General features: G+C 40.3%; 1 long non-coding RNA gene across 1 annotated transcript in view; it reads left to right on the plus strand.

Annotated features, from left to right (window-relative positions):
- LOC132252223 (uncharacterized) overlaps positions 1-21,441 on the plus strand; it is a 71,241-nt gene that overhangs the window by 31,880 nt on the left and 17,920 nt on the right. The window contains exon 2 of the long non-coding RNA XR_009464121.1: positions 9,479-9,532. This is a non-coding gene — a long non-coding RNA (uncharacterized LOC132252223). The remainder of the gene's footprint in view (positions 1-9,478; positions 9,533-21,441) is intronic.

A 21,441-nucleotide genomic window follows, 5' to 3' on the forward strand; every position in this document is an offset into this window, starting at 1 on the left:
TCTCCCCTGAGCAGTCGTCTGGGAAGGGAGCAGGACATAATGCTTTTTGCATCTTCCCTAAACTGAGGACTGGCTAGTCTGGGGAACAGTCTGGGAGCTTTTCCCCCTATTACCTCCACTTCCAGTGGACTGTGGACACCAGCATTTATATCCTCTGTATGGAGAGGCTTCCCCCATAGGTGCTACTTCAGAGTTCTAATTGTGCAGCCTCAGGCATGGAGGCTGAAGGTGATGCCTCTTCTGCTCATGTCTCTATGCTACATTTGACCTTTTTTTTTATGCCTGCTTGGGCTCATTTATTTACTTTGCAAGATCTTTCATTGTGCATGTGCCTCCAAGCAGTGGGCAGGTGTTGCATAGTCTGAGGCTCTGCCACAATCACAGGTGGTTGAATCAATGGCATTACCCCACTTCATTAGTTCCTTGGAGTATCTAACTCTGGTACTTAGGTGGTCGAGATATCACCGCCTTTGCACTGGTTCATCAGCCCCTGGTGGCAAAGACTAGGCCACTGGAATGGCCTGTCCGGTATTTTACTGTCAGGTATTTTCTTCAGCCTCTCATTCCACATCTGTAGTTAATGTCTCCTTAGGTATGGCATTGAAAGGTTGGGTACTGGTGAGGAAGTTCCTGTGTGATATTGGATGTTTGTGTGTTGTGGAATGGTCATATAGCAGGTGTCTCACATCTTTGCCTCAATCATTCTATCCATTCTTTCAGCCAGCAGGTACACAAAGTTGAGGCCAGTAGGCTTGACATCCTGTGATGCATCAGCAGTTATTGTTAAGAATGGAGTCAAGGCATTTAGCATGTATGGATCTTTCCCCATACAGGACATGCACGCTTGGCAGAGGAGAAGCTGAGAACCAGAGAAATGGTTCAGATGGCTTAGGAGCTAGCTCCCCATTTTGAGTTGGTGAGATTATATAAAATGTTACAAGTACTCACCTTTGCTTTTTGTCTTCATGATGTGTTCTTTGTATGAGAGGGATCAATTGAGGGTGACTCCAAGGTAAACTGGATTTAGGCAGTGAGATAGCAGAGTCCTAGACCATGTAATGTTGAACTGGTAGTTGGCCTCATGGTTTTTCAGATGGAAGGTACATACTTATGATTTCGCTGGGTTGGTGCATAATTGATTTTCAATGTAGTATGAGGTTAGGCCAGTTAGTAGTACTGTGCAAAGCTTTGGGTGGTTATTCAATTTGGAGGAGATTTGGATCAATTCAGTGGCTGAATCTCCAAAGCCGACTTGAATCAGGGGACCAATAAAAAGGTCTGAATAGATTTGGAACTCTTCAAATCTTTGGAGATTTGGCTGCTGCCAAATCTCTGAATCAGATTCAGCCAAATTGATTTGGGACAGTGATTCAAATCACCTAATCGAATTACAGTCCTCCGTATCAGCCGAATCAAAATCCAAAGCAAATACTAGCTGCTTTGCACAGGCCTACCAATTAGTGCCTCATTTAGGGATTTTTTCAAGCCAGTGCAGGGCTTCCCTGCTGCAAGTGTGCAAATGCGGGCATGCGGGGTGGAGCCCCAGGGATAGAAGTGGCTGGGCACACTGTATGGGGCTGTGCTCCTCACTCCCAGCACAGCACTGGCTGCCTCTATCACAGCTCTGTTCTGTTCCTGAAGCTCTACAATCAGAGTGGGGAAGCCCGATGCTGGACTCTGTGGCAAAGCAGAGGGCATGGCTCCCTCCACTCCCAGCAGAGTGCTAGACCTGCGCAGTGGGGAGCAGGTGAAGCAGTAGACTCCAGTGTGGGGTTCCCCAGATGCCAGGGCTGCAGCTGCAGGATCAGGGAGCAGAGGTGCAGGAATAAGGCAGGCTCCGCTCCCTCCCCCTGCAGAGCACTGGCCATAGCCAAATCTGCTCCAGGCATGAGCACCCTGATGTCCCTCCCTGCTGCTGCTACCAGGCAGCAGGGGCTTCACACCATGGGGGGAGTGTGTGAGGGCCTCTACACCCCCACCCTCCCTCACACCCCACACACCCACACCCTGCTCAGCTGAGCTCCGTGCTTCCACTGCCCCTCTTGGTGGAGGAGGAAGAGGGGGAAGAATTTCCCACAACATGGAACAGAGATAGAGACCCCCACCCCCCAGCCATGCTCTGGGGCCAAGCAGCATTGCATGACCCCCCTACTCACCTCCTAGCCCTGCAGGGAGGAAGGGGAGGAGGAGAAAGAGTCCCCATCCAGTACCTCAGATTCTCCCTCCCCACCTGAGAGGAGGAGGGGGAAGAGTCCCCCCAAGTATGGAACAGAGCCCCTCTCCCAACCTTGTGGGACAGCCAACCTCACATGACCCCATTAAGGTGAAGGGGCAGGGAGAAGGGTTAATTCCTCCCTCTATCTCTTCCCTTCAGCCAGGGTCTGCCAGCTCCATGGACCACTGCTGCATCCCCCTCCCCTCTACTCCCTGGCAGGCATGCTGACCCCACTGTGGTGGGGGAAGAGGGGAAGGAAGGAAGAATCAACCCCCTCCCTGCCCACTTTGCCTTAACAGAACCATGCTGGCCAGTGTCTCTGCTAGGGCTGCTCCAGCTAGAAAGCAGAAGGGTGTGTCTGAAGCAGAGAGCCCCATCCATCCCAGAGAGCATGCCAGGATTTTGAGGGAAGCTGGTTTATCTTAAACCAGAAAGAGGTCTGGGACAGACATTATATAAACCAGTTTGAGCTAAATCAGTTAAGTCTCATAAAACATTCAACCAGATTTATCCCAAGCTGGTTTTGGCCATTTTGAAACTGGTTTGTGTACACTGAAAGTCTGTTCTGTTAAAGGTTTAAACCAGTTTCTGATCACTTAAACTGGTTTATGTGTAATTTCTGTCCCTATCCTTTAAGGTTGAAACATTGGTGAAATAGCACTTTTATAGGTGTTACTGCACCTTTGATCTGAAAATCATGATTTAGAGTCCTGAGTTGGGTGAAGCATATCCCCTATGGGGCACATGCATGGGCTTGTGGGCACGGGCTTTTAAATGTCTCAAGGGGGAGAAACTCCTTCCTGCACCAAGGGGGTGTTATGGAGAGGTGGGCATTGTTCCTTGGGACACCAGCCAATCAGCTCTGACCTGTTCCCTTGGCTACTGTCACTGATCAGACAGAGGACCCAGCACAGCACACTGGGTTGCATGCTCTGAGTCCTCTTGGCTGTGGTTTTTGAATTGTAGGCTGTTGTAAAGATTGCAAAGAGCAATTTGCACTTATACAGGTTTCAGCTGGTTGAATTTCAAACAGCTTATATTTAACCAGTTGAACTTCAGTGGGTTGATTTGAGTGCTTGTAGGCAGCCTGGGTCATGTAGAACTTCATCTTCCTAACTGATCAGTGCTGATTACCTGGATCTTCCTTACAGAGTTTCATCTGTTTTCTGATTACGGTTGTTTTCCTGATGGTCCTTATGTTACCTACTAGTTTTCCTGATCGTCCTTATGGCCACCTACTAGTTTAGCCCTCTATGTACATCTCTAACTTGCTTTTTAAGGATTTATCATATTTCTTTTACTTAAATGATTCTCATTCATGTAGGAATAAACTTAAATTGCTTTCCCCCATTTTTTTCTTTAAATAGATTTGTTTTATTGTATTAGCCACTTTTTTAAAGTCTGTAGTGTTGCAGTTAGCATCCCACTAGCTGTCACAATCTCAAATGGTCTGTTATGCCTTAAGCCTTTACAGTCTCACTATGTGTATATACTTGTTAGTACTGAGCCAACATATTCAGTGACTGATTTCCATGGATAACTTTATCTTATGCATCATGTATATGAAAGAAAGGAATTATTACTTTTTTTTTTTTTTTAAAGCAGCAACATGTTTTCTGTCTGTGGATTTATATAGTTCTGCTTTAAGTGGTACTTTTATTTTCACCTGAAAATCTGCTAATCCTTTTTATTGAAAACTGTAATAAACAAACTCAATTGCAATTATTTGCCCTCCACTCACCCCCTCCCACAGATTCTAACATTTCTTTGCTGGAAAAAAGAACACTAGGTTACTGTATAATTATCAAGCATTATATTTATCTTATCTATATTGTTACCTTTACATATCTTGCAATCTATAACTAGCAATTTTTTGGCCAGGATTCGCTTTTAGTTGCACAAATACAAGTATAGAGTGATTCCGGTTAATGTAGGATCTTTCATTTACCATTGTACAGCCTGATCTATCATTCACAACAGCTGCTGTTAAATGCTAATGACTAACACAGTGATTTTCAGCCTGGGGTCCGTGGACAAGAGGTTCTGCAATCAAAAGTACGTGAGCACCCACACCTACAATTCAAAGGGGTCTGCACCTCCATTCAAAACAAATTTAGAGGAGAAAAAAGGTTAAACAACTCAACTAAAGTATAAAACTATGACAATTTTGTTCTAAAGTGTACTACTACTGTTTATGGAGGATTAAACCTTCAAAGCAACTAAAGGCCTAATTTATAAAGCATAATTTAGCTCAAAGTTTACATTTTCATTTAGCAATAATGTCATTTGTGTACTATAAGCTTCACTTGATGGGGGAAGCATCTTAAATCAAATGTTCTAGAGCTCCAAGTTGGGTGTGGTAAAGGGAGTATTTTCTTCTTGTTTCTTCATGCCTTCTGAATCACTTAAATCAACCTAAATATGAGTGGTGCTATAAATTGTGCATTACTGACCCCTTAAATCACAAAGTCTGTACATGTAGTTTTAAGTTGCTTCAGGTGGAATAAGATAAATTTGCAATCTTCTCTGGACCAGAAGAACCTCATAAAAACTACCTTGCTTTGCTTCATTGCAACACCTGCTTGCAATAAGATCAGATCTTATCTATTTCTGTAATAAAATGCCATGCTAGAGCTGTGTTCTTAATTATCCTACTAAATAATGGGACACATTTAAAGCCTTTCCGCTCCATCTCCCACTGCTCATTAGTGTCATTTATGAGTTATTTGTCTGAAAGTTATTGCTTTTCCCCCAATTTTTTGGATTAAATGCATGTTCTGATAAAGAATGACTATATAATTAATAGTTCAGCCTGTTTTCAGAATTTACTCTTAATATTTTTCTACTATTAAAAACTTGAGTTTTTCAGTGAAAGAGAACCTTGTGATGAGTAATCACAGTACCAGTGTTTGACTATCACTTTTAACTAGGTTTTGCTTTTTTCCTCAACAGTATAACAGTTCTTATATCTTTGGCAAGAGCAATTAGCTAGGGATTTTATAACTACTGGTCATCACTTGCTGGGGGAACCAACTGGGTATTTTCCAGTTCTGAATCATTTAGACTTACATAGTCTCTCAGGTAGCTGACACAGACTTAATGTCACACATGTTCATGATGATTTTAAGTTACATCCCCAGACTGGGACCTTTAAATCACAAGGATTTTATGTATAAATTATTAAACTTGAAATAGCCATTGAACATTTATAACTTAAAACCCAGGACTAAAAATAATTTACTATGAAATAGTAAATTACTATAGAATAATAAAGAATTTGACAATTTCTTAGTAGCTGTTTACAATGTGAAATATAACTTAGGAATTGACAGAAGCTATACCAATAAGATATTCATGTCGATAAATAAAGTTTTTTATGCTAACAAAAAGTCTATAATTGTGACAATGAATTATTAGGTGACCCTAAAACAAATACACATTTTCAGTAAGCACACTTGGATTTTCTCGTTCAATGTAATGAGTTGAGCTTGTTAGAAAGGGGTTTCTTTAAAAAAAATGACTATGTAATACTCTCAGTTTTGTAGCTTTACAAAATATATTGATGTCTGGGAAAGCAAATAACTTGTCTTTTACTCTTCTACCAGTCAGTTCAATGGTGGTAATAGCTTTCCCCCTTTCTCAGTTGGCAGGCTTATTAAGCCCAATGTAGCAACTAATGGCACAGACTAACTAGAAGTCAGGTTGTGATATGTCAAGAAAGCCAAGGAAGCCCAGGTATCTGTCTTCAGAAGTTCCACTGAACACAGCCATCCATGAATTTATGTGGAGGAGCTACAGGGAAGCAGTTGAGTTGAACTAGCAAGGTGAAATGATCTTTTGAAAAAGTATCTTTAAACTAGAGGTCATTTAGAGTGAAATTCAATTAAGTAACCAAATGAAAGAAAAGACAGGGATGACAAAAAACCATGTAACTAAGGGCTGACTGTAATGGCTCAGCCTGAGCTTAAGCTACCCTGTCTTACTTGTGAGATCCTGAGGTCAAAATAGCTATTCAGCCAAAAACAAAAAAAGGTATCTGTTTCAGGCCTGGATCTGTGACTTGAAATACAAGCTGTATGATGCTTGTTTGGGGTACCCATTCTTTTCAATTTTATGGTTAAACCATAGACAAATATCTTCTTTGGATCCCAGAATATGGAGGGAGGATGATGAGAAGAACAGAGTACTCCCTGCTGCAGTCAAAAATCAGGTTCATTTAAATGCATTTTGTGCCTCACAGAGGAGCAGAGAATTTGAAACTGGCAACAAAAGTCTGCAAGAGACACGTTTCTACACCTGCAAAAACCTTGGATCAGCAGGAGGAGAGACTGAATGGCCTTTAGCTTGTAGTTAACCAGTAAGATCAGTGGAGCCAAGAAATTATTTAAGGGGTGACTGAATATAAAGCTTGAATGGCAAACATGTACCTGGAATTTCTGACTCCTGTTTGTAGCAAAACCAGGCCAGTCAACTGGTACCCCACCCACCTGTCCATTTGTGTGGAGTCAATACAGCCCCTGTGAAAAAGCAGAGTGGCTGAAAGAGAGAGAGTGCTGGCATATGGAAGTAGGAAGGGAGGCTGTGTTGGGTACTTATCAGGAATGTGGAATTAGACATTGCATTTTTCAGAAAGAAATACTATGAATTAAGCTTAATTAGGAGTCATGCTTTGGACTGATAACATTCTTAGTACAGCTCAAGTAAAAAGAATAATCAAAATACTCATACACATCAAGTACTACTGTGGGGGCTGGGGCCACCATCAGGGTCGGAAGCACCAGGGACAGACGCTGATGCTCCTGGAGGAAGGCCCAGGGATCCTGGCAATGCAGGAAACTTACCCAGGAGGGAGACTGGTAGGGAGCCTCATAAGCCAGCACTACACCAGCTTTTCAAGTGGCTGTCAATCAAGCTAGATGGCGGCCAGTTGATAACATCAGCTGTGGCCACCACCATGGGAGATTTAAAAATCCTGGCATAAGTTGGGTGCAGGGGGGAAGGTAGAAGACAAGATGCAAAGCTTGCTGGGGTGCAACCCAGCAGAGTAGCCCACCCCCCCCACCATGATGCTGTCCCACCAGGGGTAAGCAAGGGTAGTCCTAGGGAGCCTAACAAGGCTCCTTGACCCCAAGCTCCATGGGAAGTGGCTTAGGATCAGTCCTCACCCCTAAGGCCTATGCTAGGCATAGCCATTCCCAAGCCAGTGGGGGACACCACAGATACAGGCCCAGCATAGGGATGGAGTGGGGCCAAGGATTAGGAGTGAGGGGCAGGCTGCAACCACAATCCTGCACTTCAAGCAGAGGCCGATGAGCCTGAGACCCAGTACAAGGCTATGAATGGTTGGAGCCAGGAGTTGGTGCAGTGACATGATGGCCCTCACAGTTGGTCATTGGACAGGGTGTAGGAGAGGTAGAGCCCCAGGATCAACTGCAATGAGCCAATGAGTATTACTGTATATGGGCCAGGGGCAAGAATACCACTGAACCCTTCCTTTCAGTTATAGTTCCATCAAGTCATGGCAGGAGAGTCAGGGCCTGTCCCAGGAAGCAGGGAGATACTCACAGCACCAACTGAGGGCACCCTAACTACTTATAGGAAAATTAATTCCCCATGAGTAGGGAACTACTCAATTTATCATTTCATGCTTTTTTTGTGGAAATAGCCAAAACTGGTGGCTTCTGTGATTACCGCAAAAACTGGCCTTCCCTGTGATTCTGCATGGAATCCCTGGGAAAGAAAATATTACTAAAAAGAAAATGCTGCCTTCTCAGTGGGAGCTAATGGCCACTGCAACCTGACTTCACAGCCCACCAGAGAGGGGTGGAGCAGCCAAGGTGGAAGCTGTCCCTTTTCCCTCCAGCACTGATTGGCCAAGAGGGCTGCCTTTTGTGCAGTCCTGCCTCTCTCTTCCAATCAGCAGTGAGGGGTGGGTCCATGTGAAAGCAAGCCCTCTCAGCCAATCTGTGGTGAGGGGTGGGGCCACTGGGGCCCCTCAGCCAATCAGTGGTGGGGGGGTTCGCCTTTAAAAGACTGAAAATGACATCAGGCACTGCAAATGGTCCATGATTTTTACTTGCCTTCTGTGCACTTTAAGTAAATCCCTAGCCATGAATAATTAAGAAGACCTGCTTAAGAATTTATGTAGGAAGAATGTGAATTCTGCACAAAATATTCCTTCATGCTCTTTGGAGGCCAATAGAACTCTCTTTATAAAGTAATAAAGAGAAACCTAGGAAACAGACAAACAGAGAACATATCAGGGAAAAGACAACAATGTGCCAGAATTTCTTAAAGGGGGACTCATGAAGCAGCAGCAAATGGCAAGTGGGGACACAACAAGGGGAAAAATAAGAGAAGGAATGATAAAATTATGTTCTTGCAGTATAACTGTCCCTTTAATATTTTGCCACCCTCTGCCTGATGGGAGAGTGTGTAGTAAAACTAGTTCAGGCCTGGAGGTAAAAGAGAAATGCTCCTGAGGAAAAAAAACTGAATGAAAACTGTTCTGAAGATCTGGGTGAAATCCTAGCTCCTTTAATCAAGTTGATAAAAGATTTATTGATTACATCATTTGATTTTTCAAACTCAAAATAAGTCTTAGCTCCATTGAAGCTAATGGCGAAAAAAATCAATGGCTCTTCAAAAACTCATTTTTTACCATTCTAAAAGCTTAACAATTATATTCAACTGCAAGCAACTGCAATACTCTTATATTTTTTTTTGATAAGAGAATATTTCAACAATGTGGCTGTGCAAAGGAGTAACAGCTGAATATCCTGAAAACATAGGCAATACTACTGACATGAATTAAATAACCAAGTCCTGATTTTGCTTTCAGAAAACTAACTCCATTGAGGTTAATAAAATTACCATGAAATAAAGGTGATAAAAAGCAGATCATAATCTATAATTATTGTTTGCACACTTGATTGAGTAATTGAAACATTGCAAATAAACCTAGCATCACAATAGGAAGGAGAGACAAATTTAATGCAGACATAATACATTAGAGATAAGACTGAGGGGGACAAATCATGTTTAAGTGTTTGCAGGATCATCTTTCAATTCAGAAGTACCAGTAACAGTAGTTGATGTAACAGGCAAATTATCTGTGTATGTTTAAGTCTATAAAAGATCAAGTGGACAAATTGAATCAGAAGACAAAATACAATAGCCCTGGAGATGCAAACTGGTACTGTGCATACTATAAAAACATTTCATGTACAATTGCTAATGGGTATGCTATCTCTGTGCTTCCAGGTTGTTAACTTGGCAAAATGCTGCTAACAGAAAAACGACAGGTGATTCTGTAAGGTATGTCCATCCATTAACTGATACATAGACCCTTAAAATTGGGCAATTAAAAGTAGATATATTTGCTTAAGGTAGTTATTTATGTTGAAATGATCTTACCTCATTATTGAAAGTAGCCTATCTTTTTATGTTAGTGTATTTTTAACATATCATAAATGTTGGAAAGAGGGCTCATCTGAAAAGAAAAGAAGAAATAATATTACAAAAAAAAAAAAAAAGCTAAGAAGGATCATAAAATATCCTTATGGTTTCCCTTATAATATAACTAATAATAATTATTGGATGCATTGAATACATACAGGGGTTATTGTTCTCTATTAGGTAAAAGCCTAATTTTAATATTTTGAAAAGTAGCCCCTATGTGTGCCTATGATGTAAAACTAGATTAGGATTAGGCCTGAGATTATTCTATTTACTGCTTGAGGAGCAGAGCCAAAAATGTTTCTTCATTTCTATTTAGGCACATAAACTCTCTTTGGCTTCAGTGAGAACTCGCGCACCTAAACCCCATTTCTGTATCTGGTCCTTATTTCACATTACTTTACATATTAATGTGTCTTGAGGAACATGAGAGGAGCACACATACAAGTATAATATATACAGACCATACTGAGAGACTACTTACAAGCTTAAATATTTCAGGATTGGAATCTTAACAACTTAATTTAAGATTCAGGGATTCTATCTTTTCTTTCTGTCAAAAGGTTTCCATATCTTATGGTGTAAAATAAATCTTTAATTGGAACTAAAAATCAGGTTTTAAAGGAGGAACATTTTTACAAAAATAGATTTAAAAAAAAAGAAGAGGACTGGGGACAGAACAAGACTTGACTGAAAGGATGAAAAAGTACAACCTGCCTGTAAGAAAAAGAACTAATGGAACTCACAAAAGGAGCCATATCAACAACATGAGGCTTTTAAGACCAGGCTGGAAGAAACCTTGACTGGGATAATATAGATGGGGATGATCCTGCTTTGAACAGGGGGTTGGCCTAGATGACCTCCCAAGGTCTCTTCTGGCCCCAATTTTCTATGATTCTAATATGACTGCAGAAAGAGACAGAAGCTAAATATCCTAATCATTTTCTCGACTAATATTATATTCCTTTTCCATCTAAAAAATTGCATTATTTTTAAAACGTACTTTGCTGTGTTCCCTGGCTGGAACTGGACTTTCTCTTAAAATGAAATGTTGTGGTGAGCTGGGGAATCTTAGGTTTAGAAGTTACAAATGATGAGAAAAAAAAGGAAAAGAAAGAAATCCAAGTAATCTGTTATGTCAGGTGCTTTTCACTAATACTCCAATGGTTAGAAGAACTGTGGGAGACTAAACTGAATGAGTCTGTTAGCCCCTGCATTTAGGCAGACAGTTATACTGGCAGAAAAATGCACCCAGCACCTAACATTAAGTAATTTGAATTTTCCATCCATTTGTGTGCATACTAAAACTTTCATATGTGGAATTTTCTACCAGCCTGTTCTTTAAATACCAGTCATTTAATAAAAGTTTTGTGTAGCATTTTCATACCTTTCTTTAATCTATGTGCATCAGATTTTGGAGGAGAAATCTTGGCTCCATGAAAGTAAATTGCTATTTAACTTCAAGGAGCCAGAATTTCATTCCAAGTCATCTTGCCTTATACAGGTAGCCCAGGCTAGGGACATAAATTACACTTAAACTGGTATAAGTGATCAGAAACTAGTTACGCATCTGTACCACAACAGAAGTTCAGTGCACATAAAATGCTTTCAAAATGGCCAAACTGGTTTCAGATAAACCTGGATGGTTGTAGTATTAGACTGAACTGATTTAGGTTAAATTGATTTACTGAACTTCTGTCCCAGATGCCCTCCAGATTCAAGTTAACTCAGTCCCCCAGCATCCCAGGATGCTTTGCACCTCCCCTGCAAGCCCCCCTCACATGGTGGGCAGGCTAGCCTTGGCCCATGATGTCTGCTCAAGCCAAGCAGGGAGGCATGTTCTTGCACATCTGGGCCACTGCAGACATGTGGCTGCATTTCCAGAATCAAAAGTGAATGTCTGTCCACTTGCTTATTGGTTCAATCTATGCAGCTTAGACTAACCTGCAAAGATTGAATTGATTCAGCCTTAGGCTTTTTGACTGCCAGAAGTTAGCCTCATTGAACTGTTTGTTTTAGTAGAGGGATAGATTTCAACCACATATTTTAAGTCAGTCCTGCACTATAAAGATTTATACAAAGCATACATAGAGTGTTTGACTTCCAGGTAAATTTGAATGGTAAAATATAATGCATTATCACAATAAAACACTGAAAGATTTTGTTTTTTAGTTAACACATTGTCATTTACATGTTCTCTCACATTCTTAGGTAGATAGAGGTATATTGCTGTAGATGGTAGGAAAATGACATGTTGAATTTATATTCTTGTACACAGTTCAAAAAAAAGAAAAAAAAAAAAAGGGCCTGACATGATGTTATGCCCCTGGAAAACAATTTTAGATTCATCAAGAAGGAAATATAAGAATTCACTTAAAAGCTTGGTACAGAAGCAAAAGAGAAATGAAGCTGACAATTAATAAAGCCTCAAAGAGCCATATACTACAGCTTGGTGTCAGATATACAGAATTATACATAACAAAATACCAAGGAAGAAAGCAATAAAGAGAGAGTTCTGCAATTCCAATGATTTTATTTATTTTGTTCATTTTATACGAAATGGAAAGAGCACTTTAGGATGTAGACTACACATCAGGAACACACTTCACAATGAAGGCAAAGTAAAATATTAGGAAAACCCAAATGCAAAAAAGGCATAAACAACATTTTTAATTTCAAAATGTTATATTATGTATAAACAAAAGCATATGAATTAGACTATAAAAATAGGACAGTATAGTCCATCAAGAAAATATCTTAAGAGTTCAGCAGTGGAAAGTCATCCTGCTCTTGAACCAGATAAAGTGTTCATGAAATAAATAGGCAAATTCTGTTCACTTTTTATTAACACAAGCAGCTGTATTTAAATTGATTGGATTACATAGAAGTGAGGTTGATAGGAAATGACCCAAGTCTCTTTAATGCACCTATGGGAGAAAATAAGCTATATTTGAATACAAAAAGCAACGTTAGTGTTTTTTTGTCATTCTAAAATCAACTTTGTTTTACCTTACAGCGTGATCTTTATCTTTACAAAAAGGATCACAAAGCAGGCTTTGTTTAATTCTTTAAAAATAAAACTTATCTGCTTCAAGTGTAGTTTTTATTGGGTGCTTTATTCAAGAGCTCTTGCATAGAGTCAAGATCCAGACTGAACAATATCACTAAAATGTGTTGTTAAAGGAAGTATCTGACAAGTTATTGCTTGTAGTTATGACAGCATGAGGAGGAATAGTAGCAAGCACTTGAACATATGGTAGTTTTCAACACTTAGACAAACTTTGAATGGCAGGAAGTAGCAGAGGAACCAACCAAAATTCATGTGATCCATAGGAATGGTTAAAATTATTCTATAGCAAAGAGAGGCAGACTTAAGAACCCCTTGTGAGCTTTGCTCTGTCTGCATGTAGTAGATCGTTTCTGCAAGCAGTTCTTATTTTCAGTCACCACAGCAGGAGCAACTGCTCCTTCCAGAAAAGTGGGAATCCACCATTTTCAAAGGTTGATGTTGCCTTGAGGTTTGGTAGCCTTTGTGGACCCCCTATAAGGAAGTATTCCACTTGGTATTTGCTTTGGGTTTCTTGGGTCATATGCAAATTTCCCAGATTTTAACATTAAACCGTAAACTGAAGAGGGGAAGAATATTCCAGTTGGTGAAAAGGTTCAAGGGGGAGCGAGTGATACATACCATTAGATGCAGGAACTGAACACAGGAACCATTTATGTGAAACTATAGACCAATAAATATTGAGAGCTGTTAGAAAGAAGTTGATAGAGAGATGACTTATTAGCTTTTGTGAGACCTACTCATTTCACTTTGCTTTAGGAAAACAGTAATGTTTGTTGACATCATGTGGATATCTTCATCTTGCAGTTGATTCAATTGAGATGTTATGGTGATGATCTAAATTAAAAGCAATTTTTTTGTGATAGAAGCTGAAATCTAATCAATACAGATTAATTTAGAGCAGCTGTTATCCACTAAATAGCCACAGTTTCATCACAGGAGAATTTTAAATCCAGCTTATATACCACAAGCTTTAATACATTTGAATGCATTCTCTTGGTCTCTGCAGTGCTGTAATTTTGTTAAACTCTGTGAAATCTATCTTGTACAAGACAATATGCTGCAGATCTTCACTTGTTTATGTTCTCCAAAGCTGCTGCTTTGTTGAGACATAGGTCATGTAAAACCATTAAACCCTCCAGTGCAGGTAAGAAAGATGCAATGTGGAGAATGCTGAACACTCTGCTCTCAGAATGAATCAGGCTAGGTGCTTCTATATTAATGCTTTACTGGAAAGATTCATGGCATTGTACAACCTTCACCCTCACATTTTCACTTAGGACTTGCGTATAAAGCATGTACATTGTATTCACATTCACTCAAGGTCTGATGGGGGTTCGTTTTCTTTTTTCACTTCAAAGCTTATTTATCTGTTTAACTTTTGAAGTAAGAGTATGTGTAGATTAATGTGTGGATATTGTTAAAACCTATTGGCTCGAGACCAGACTGTATTTAAGAGCCTAAAGAAGTAGACAAATATCTGCCCAGTCATACAGGAAGTTTCTAGCCCAATAAAGAATACAAACACCACTTGCATTAAATGTTTTATTTGTTTAGTTTTTCAAGATAGTTGACCTTGATACCAGTGCACTTGGATCCAATGCAGCTGCTGCTTGACTTTGCCCATTCTAGAAGTCCTTATCTTGCTTGCCCCAAAAGTATAAAATTGTTGCAATCACCTCATTAGCCTTTTCCACAAAAGTAGGGACACAGAGAGAGAGTAGTAGGCTTTATGAGGAAACAGTTCAAAGCCACGTTTGGTCACTTTGTTCACTGTACCCTGGGGTGTGTGGGGTGATGCAACATGTTGAAAGTTTCATGGGCAAGGTTATAACTCAGGTTGAATAATGGATTGACTGCTGTACTCCTAAAACCAAACATCAGGGCGTATAGAAGAAGCCTGCTCAAGTTCCTCCTCCCAAGAAAATAAAAATATGGCACTATGGTCACAAACAGTTATTTGGGGAAGGGAAAATGGTAATTATAACTGACTTTCTTTTAGACAAGACTAGTCAGGAGTACTCTGCTACTGAGCAGCTGAGCTTATGAGCAATCATCAAGCACAAGCACCATGCAAAGTCAAGTCAAGAATTCTGCTTCTTCCATCATTGGGACAATATTTCTGTGATTAGTTGTGTTAGCTTCCAGATTCCTTTGCATTACACATGGAGTACTACTTTGGAACCAACCAGTTTTTCATACAAATACAAACTATGAATAGCTTTTTGTCCTTGGTAAAGTACTCCATATTTGTTATAAATGAACTGCTGAATTTGAACCATGGACTTGGAAGTGAAATACAAACACTTAAAGAATTGAGCTGCATGTCCAAGCCTCTTGGTTTCAACATACTGGAATTTTCTGTGAAAATGTTTATTTGTGTCAAATTGATCTCATTGAGCCTCATTCTATTCTGTGTAGCCCTATAACTTCAGCACCTTTTATCTGAGCACTTTGGCATGGCATTAGTCTTTCCTGTCTGTACTGTCCTTTCATCCCTTAGATAGACCTATCCAAACATTACCTTTACCTTTTTTTTGTATTAGAGGGAAATGAACAACAAGAGAAATTATTATTACTACTACTATATGAAGTCACTGGACTTTTATAATGTATTTTGAAGTAGACTTTTGTGCTTGAGTATGAAGAGTACAAAGCCAAGTCATTCAAGCAAAGGTGTTTGCTTTTTTAAAACCTATCACAGCTAGAAGTATCTTAGTGGTTTGGGGGATTTTTTTGCTGAGTTGGTCAGATTCTTTAATAAAGTTGTGTCCTGTATTCTGACAAGGCATTTTGCTTTCATCTTTAGCTGCAAGTCTTGTCAAACAGGCACAGAAGTTAATCTCCATCATGTATAACATTTTGTTTACCTAGATGATGGATTTTGCACTTGGAGCATTTTCATCTGTAATTGACACTTCTAACACAGATTAATGTTACACATTTTGAAAAAATGCAGGATTTGACAATTACCAGATAGGGTGTTCTCTGGAGATTTATCTTCTCTGTAGACAGAAGAACTCCACTAGTTCCTGATTACAGAACAGGTAGAAATGATTTTGGACTGGTAACTGGTTGCCTACGCAATATACTAAACTAAAGTTCAAAGCATCTATACCCCACATATACACTGATAGGTTTAATTTATGGTTTCTGTGAGCAAAGAAAGTGTGTGTTCCTTTTAGTCCGCCTAATTTGTTCCTGTGGTAATTTTTTGTACAACCAGTGAAAAGTTGTAAGAATGAATATCATAAATATTTTTAATGTGGGTTCCTTAAAAATCAGGTACCATTAAATGAAGAATGCTTCCACATTTGCAAGCTGTTTACAAAATGATGAGTATTAAGAGCCCTAGCTTCATCATAACTAGATGACTGTAAAGTCTGCTTGTTTGGCAGAAGTCCAGTTGATATCTAACCAAACACCCACATTTTTTCCATATTGACAATTTGAATATCAAACTAGCCCTTCAAAGGAGATTAAAAAACAATTCAACTTTGTAGTATTAATAGGCATGAAATTGGATAATTTGGATTTAATTACGTTGCTAAGTGTTCTTTCACAATTTTAGAACCCACAGAAACCCTGCTAGGCTTAAATTCAGTACTTTTTTTAGTCTACATTTTTATTAGGATTTATTTTTCCTGGGTTTTAAGGTACAAAACAACGATGTAATTTGTCTAGAGTTGCAGTGGCAGAGCTCTGGAAAATGATTTGGACACAATCTATTTCCTTGTAAATATAGAAATAATGCACCCACCTATAGGTAGGGTGGTTGGATCTCGTCAGTGGAAGCAGAACGTACTCAAAGTAAGTGGTGTATGGCATCTCAAAGAAACAAGGACAATCTAAGCAAAATGTTCTATTTAGAATTGAACCTGGGCACTGAGAATACTGCACTTACTCTTCTGAAAATTGCCATGGAAATTTTTAATGATCAGATAGCTGGTGAAGATAGGTGTTATAGAATAGTTCTCATTAAGTAAATTAGACAGCATTCTTCTACTCCTGTAACAAACCTAACTGAATTTTAAATACACAGGTGTATTGAAATGTGTTGCAACATTTCCTCACATAGTCTAAGGTCTACTTTTATTGACCTTTATAGATAACATTCCTTGACATGTTATGAAAAATTCTTAGTCCCAGAGATGAGTGCATCTGATTTTGTTTTCTCTTGTATAGTTTGCATGATTCCTCCACTATTCTGAAGCTGAATTTTCTATACATGTAAGTGTAATGTAGAAAATATAAAAAATGTGAAATTATTATATAACTTGTCACCTATTTGAACCTGTCAAGGATTGAAAGATATGAACACTGAGGGAAGCCCTGGTTGATGTTTCTTTAAGTTAGAGAAGTTTGTGCTTTTCCCACTGGAATTCTAAAGTCTGTGAGCCAGGGGAGGGGAGATGATGTAGATCAGGCAGCTAAAGTGGTAGGAGCTTCTAGGCTTACAGACTACATGTGGATAGTTTCCAGCAACAGATGGACATTTTCAGACAGAAACTGTACTTGGGGCCTGAATAGGACGACCATACATCCCAGTTTGGCTGAGACATGGCAGGATTCCATAGCCCAGGCCCAGCCAGTTGGTCAAAGGTCCTGGGCCAGAGTCCAGCAGGGAGGCAGAGCAGCATGGTCTGCCATATAGTCACTGCTGCTCCTGTGCAGGAGCAAGGCAAGTGGACTGGAGCATGTACTGCCTGCTCTGCACATGGCACATCCTTGCTTCCACACAGGAGCAGTGGTGTCTGCCTGGCTACCTGCCTGGCACACCATAGCACTCCACTTCCCCACCAGACTCCAGCCCAGGACTTTTGACCAACCAGCCAGGAACTGGCCACAGAATTCTGGTGGCTTCCGGCTATACGAGGACATATGTGCGCCCTAGTCCTGAAGAACATAGGTATGCTATGAGTGCAGCTGAAGGAAGGAACAGAGATTTGTTTGTTTGTTTCCTGCAAAACTGCAGTTGCCTGGGGTGGGGGTGTGGGGAAGCAGCACCTAAAGAAGAGGAACCTTCAGGAGGGATAGACTGCCCCTACCACATCCTGTTTATACCACTGATTTCAACAAAGGCATTGGGATGGAGGTAGTATCTTAGGAAACTTGATTGTAAGCTATTTTGAGAAGTAAAAAGTACCTAGAAGTCTATGTTTAATTTTTCTGCTGGAACATCAGTGTAACATGTTTGTGTTATGATTTGCAGTAATTTAGCTTCCAGGTTCTGTTCCAGCTTTAATTTCTAAGTGCTACATAAGGCTGTATGAAGCATATTAGTGTATTTAAGTCCTAAGTTAGTAAAGTAACTAGGACCACATCCAAAGAAAAGGGTCATACTTTAGAACATAGCTGGAAAAATGCATTCTTAACTAGCATGTGTCTATTTTCATATCTAGTAGCAATTTTGTCAGTATTTATATCTTAAAGTTATGAGACTAATTGACAAGTGGTGATTCTTCTTAGAGAAGATAATATATGAATAATCAAAAAATCAAGTCTGTATTAGTCTCAATTTCTTGAACTCTCAAACTTCCTATGTGATCTTGAACATGTTTCATAGTGTGTCTGTGCTCTGCCTCGCTTTACTCTGTAAATGACGGTAACAACACCTACAAAGGTGTACTGTGAAGTTAAATACTTCAAAGACTTTGAGAATACATCCACATCGCATGTCAGGCTGAATGCTGAAAGACAGGATAAACTGACCTATACAGAACTGTATGTTGCCATAGCTAGACTGCGTCCAGTACCTGAGTGAGGTATCTCTGCACTACATTGTAGAGTGTGTGAGGACTGTATATCTTTGAGAGGTAGTGTTGGACATAAAAGAGCTGGGAAGACAGAGTCTGATGGCTGCATGGGTGTGCTGCTAGCAAGAATAAAAAGTCCTCTCCATAAAAGTGGCTCCTGTCTCTGTGAACTGGACCCATAGCACAATATGGTGCCAGGAGTGGTTGGAAACAACTGGAAGCATTGCACAGAGTGAGTTTTAAGAAGAGAGAGAGAAATAAAGCACCTTTGGGCTCCAGCAGACCTGAAACTCTGGCCATGTGACCAAAAGGTCACTTTTTTCTGAACATATATCCCGTGCCTCAGCACATACTATATAACAGTCTCCAACTGAAACAAGCAGAGCAGGCTCATTACAAGGCAGTGCTCCAAGTTTAAAGAATACTACATGCCAAAAAAGAAATAGACTTGTGAAATACAACAATTCCACATGAGGTTACAGGGAGAACCCTTTGGGAAATTTGAGAAGGATCTCAGACTGCCCAGTCAATCCTGCAGTTTAGGCGAACTTACAGACTCAGTGATTAGTGACAAGATAGTAATAGGGATAAGAGACATACAGTTCAGGAAAAGGCTGCTGGAACAACCTGATCTCAAGCTAGAAAAAGCAATTGGCATGTGCAAAGCAGCAGAGATTTCCCAAACCAAAATGAAGTCATTGGAAGGAAAGCCAGGTGCTGAAATGACTGAAAAACTAATATGCCCTCCCAGAAAAAGAACAGATACAAAACAGACATTGGAAGGGGAGGCCTGAAAAATGTAATTAGGGAGAGCTTGTGGTAATAATCGGGAAGTTTGTGGTAACAAACATAGACCACAACAATGTTTTGCTTTTGAACAATGCTGCAGCCAGTACAAAATGCTGAACCATATTTCTAGAGTATGCAGAAGACTGCAGGCATAGAATGGAACAGAGCTTGCAAGCCCTGCACAGTGAGCTGAATTGCAACATTGCACACAGATGTGTCTAAGAATGCAAGATAGAACTTCATCAGAAGACTGGAATATCATCCTGAAAATTATTGGAACTCCTGTGACTTTTAAATTGGACACTGGTACACAAGCCAATGTTATACCAGGCTATTTCAGACTATAGCAGTCACGAAGGCCAGGTACAGACATTACATTTTTACCAGTATACGTGATCAGAAACTGGTCTATACCCAAACAGAACAGAAGTTTAGCACATGCAGACTGGTTTAAAAATGGTGGAACCCAGTCTGAGATTTGCCCCTACCACCACCTCCACCCACCAAACAGCAAATATATGTTCTGTTTGCTACAAAACTAAATTATGCTGTTTACAGAAAAAATGCATAATGTACATCAATTCTGCCTCGGGCTTTTTAAATGTCTGTTTCAGGGGTTGCAAAATAAAATGAGTATTCACTGTAAGCAGATAAGGCTCTGAGCTTTCAGTGGGGACCTGATTCCTATTGTTGAAATAGGTGAGCTGGAGTTAAAGGTTAACAAAATAAATAAATAAATAATGGGGAAAAAATTCAGTCTGTGGTTGTGCTAGAAAATTGTATACTTTTACTAGGGCTAAAGACCTGTCAGGCACTAGGTCTTATTCTGAGAATATGTACTGTAGAGGGGGGAGCAAAATTGAAGATGAGTTTCAGGATATAATTGAGGTGCTTGGGAAGCTGAAAAAAAAATCAGATAGAGCTGTCTGAACCCTACACTCCTAAAATCTATGCTCCCAGAACAATATTTCCTAAGACAGAGCCTGAAAGCAGAATTGGAGAAACTGGTTACTCAGGATGTTATTTAGAAAGCAGAGGAACTGACCAAATGGATTCAGACTAGTAACAGTGAGGGGGGGGGGGGGGGGGGGAGATGGGACCCTTCACCTTTACCTAAACCCAAAGTACTTAAAAAGTTTGTGAAAAAGCAACATTTTCCCATTCTCACCAGGGAAGAAGTCTTTGGAGAGATGGCACCAGTAACATATTTCTCCAAATTAGATGCATCAGCTGGGTTTTGGTAGGTTCCCTTAGAGAAAAATAGGCATTTGTACATGTTCAACACACTGCATGGATGTAAAAAAAGCTCTGCATGGATGTAAAAAGTTCTATCTCTTTCTGTATGGAAGAATGGTATTACTGGGAGCCTGAAACAGATCACAAGCCACTTGTGGTAAAACCAGAAAGAATGCTTGCTGGTACACTTCTGAGATTACAGTGACTATTCTTTCAATTGCAGTTATGTGATTGACCATGAGAATAACTTGGGTTTTGGAAACCAAAACCCATCTCATGATGTACTGAGCAGATGTAATCCCCACTTTACTGCCCAGAGCTGAGATGTAGACAACATACTTGAGATACTGCAAGTCATTGGAGAAGTACAATCAATGTCACATAGTTTCATAGATGTTAGGGTCGGAAGGGACCTCAATAGATCATCGAGTCCGACCCCCTGCATAAGCAGGAAAGAGTGCTGGGTCTAGATGACCCCAGCTAGATACTCATCTAACCTCCTCTTGAAGACCCCCAGGGTAGGGGAGAGCACCACCTCCCTTGGGAGCCCGTTCCAGACCTTGGCCACTCCAACTGTGAAGAAGTTCTTCCTAATGTCCAATCTAAATCTGCTCTCTGCTAGCTTGTGGCCATTGTTTCTTGTAACCCCCGGGGGCGCCTTGGTGAATAAATACTCACCAATTCCCTTCTGTGCCCCCGTGATGAACTTAAAGGCAGCCACAAGGTCGCCTCTCAACCTTCTCTTGCGGAGGCTGAAAAGGTCCAGTTTCTCTAGTCTCTCCTCGTAGGGCTTGGTCTGCAGGCCCTTGATCATATGAGTGGCCCTTCTCTGGACCCTCTCCAGTTTATCCGCATCCTTCTTGAAGTGTGGTGCCCAGAATTGCACGCAGTACTCCAACTGCGGTCTGACCAGCGCCCGA

Source organism: Alligator mississippiensis, chromosome 8 (genome assembly GCF_030867095.1).
Source record: "Alligator mississippiensis isolate rAllMis1 chromosome 8, rAllMis1, whole genome shotgun sequence".
NCBI classification, from domain to species: domain Eukaryota; kingdom Metazoa; phylum Chordata; order Crocodylia; family Alligatoridae; genus Alligator; species Alligator mississippiensis.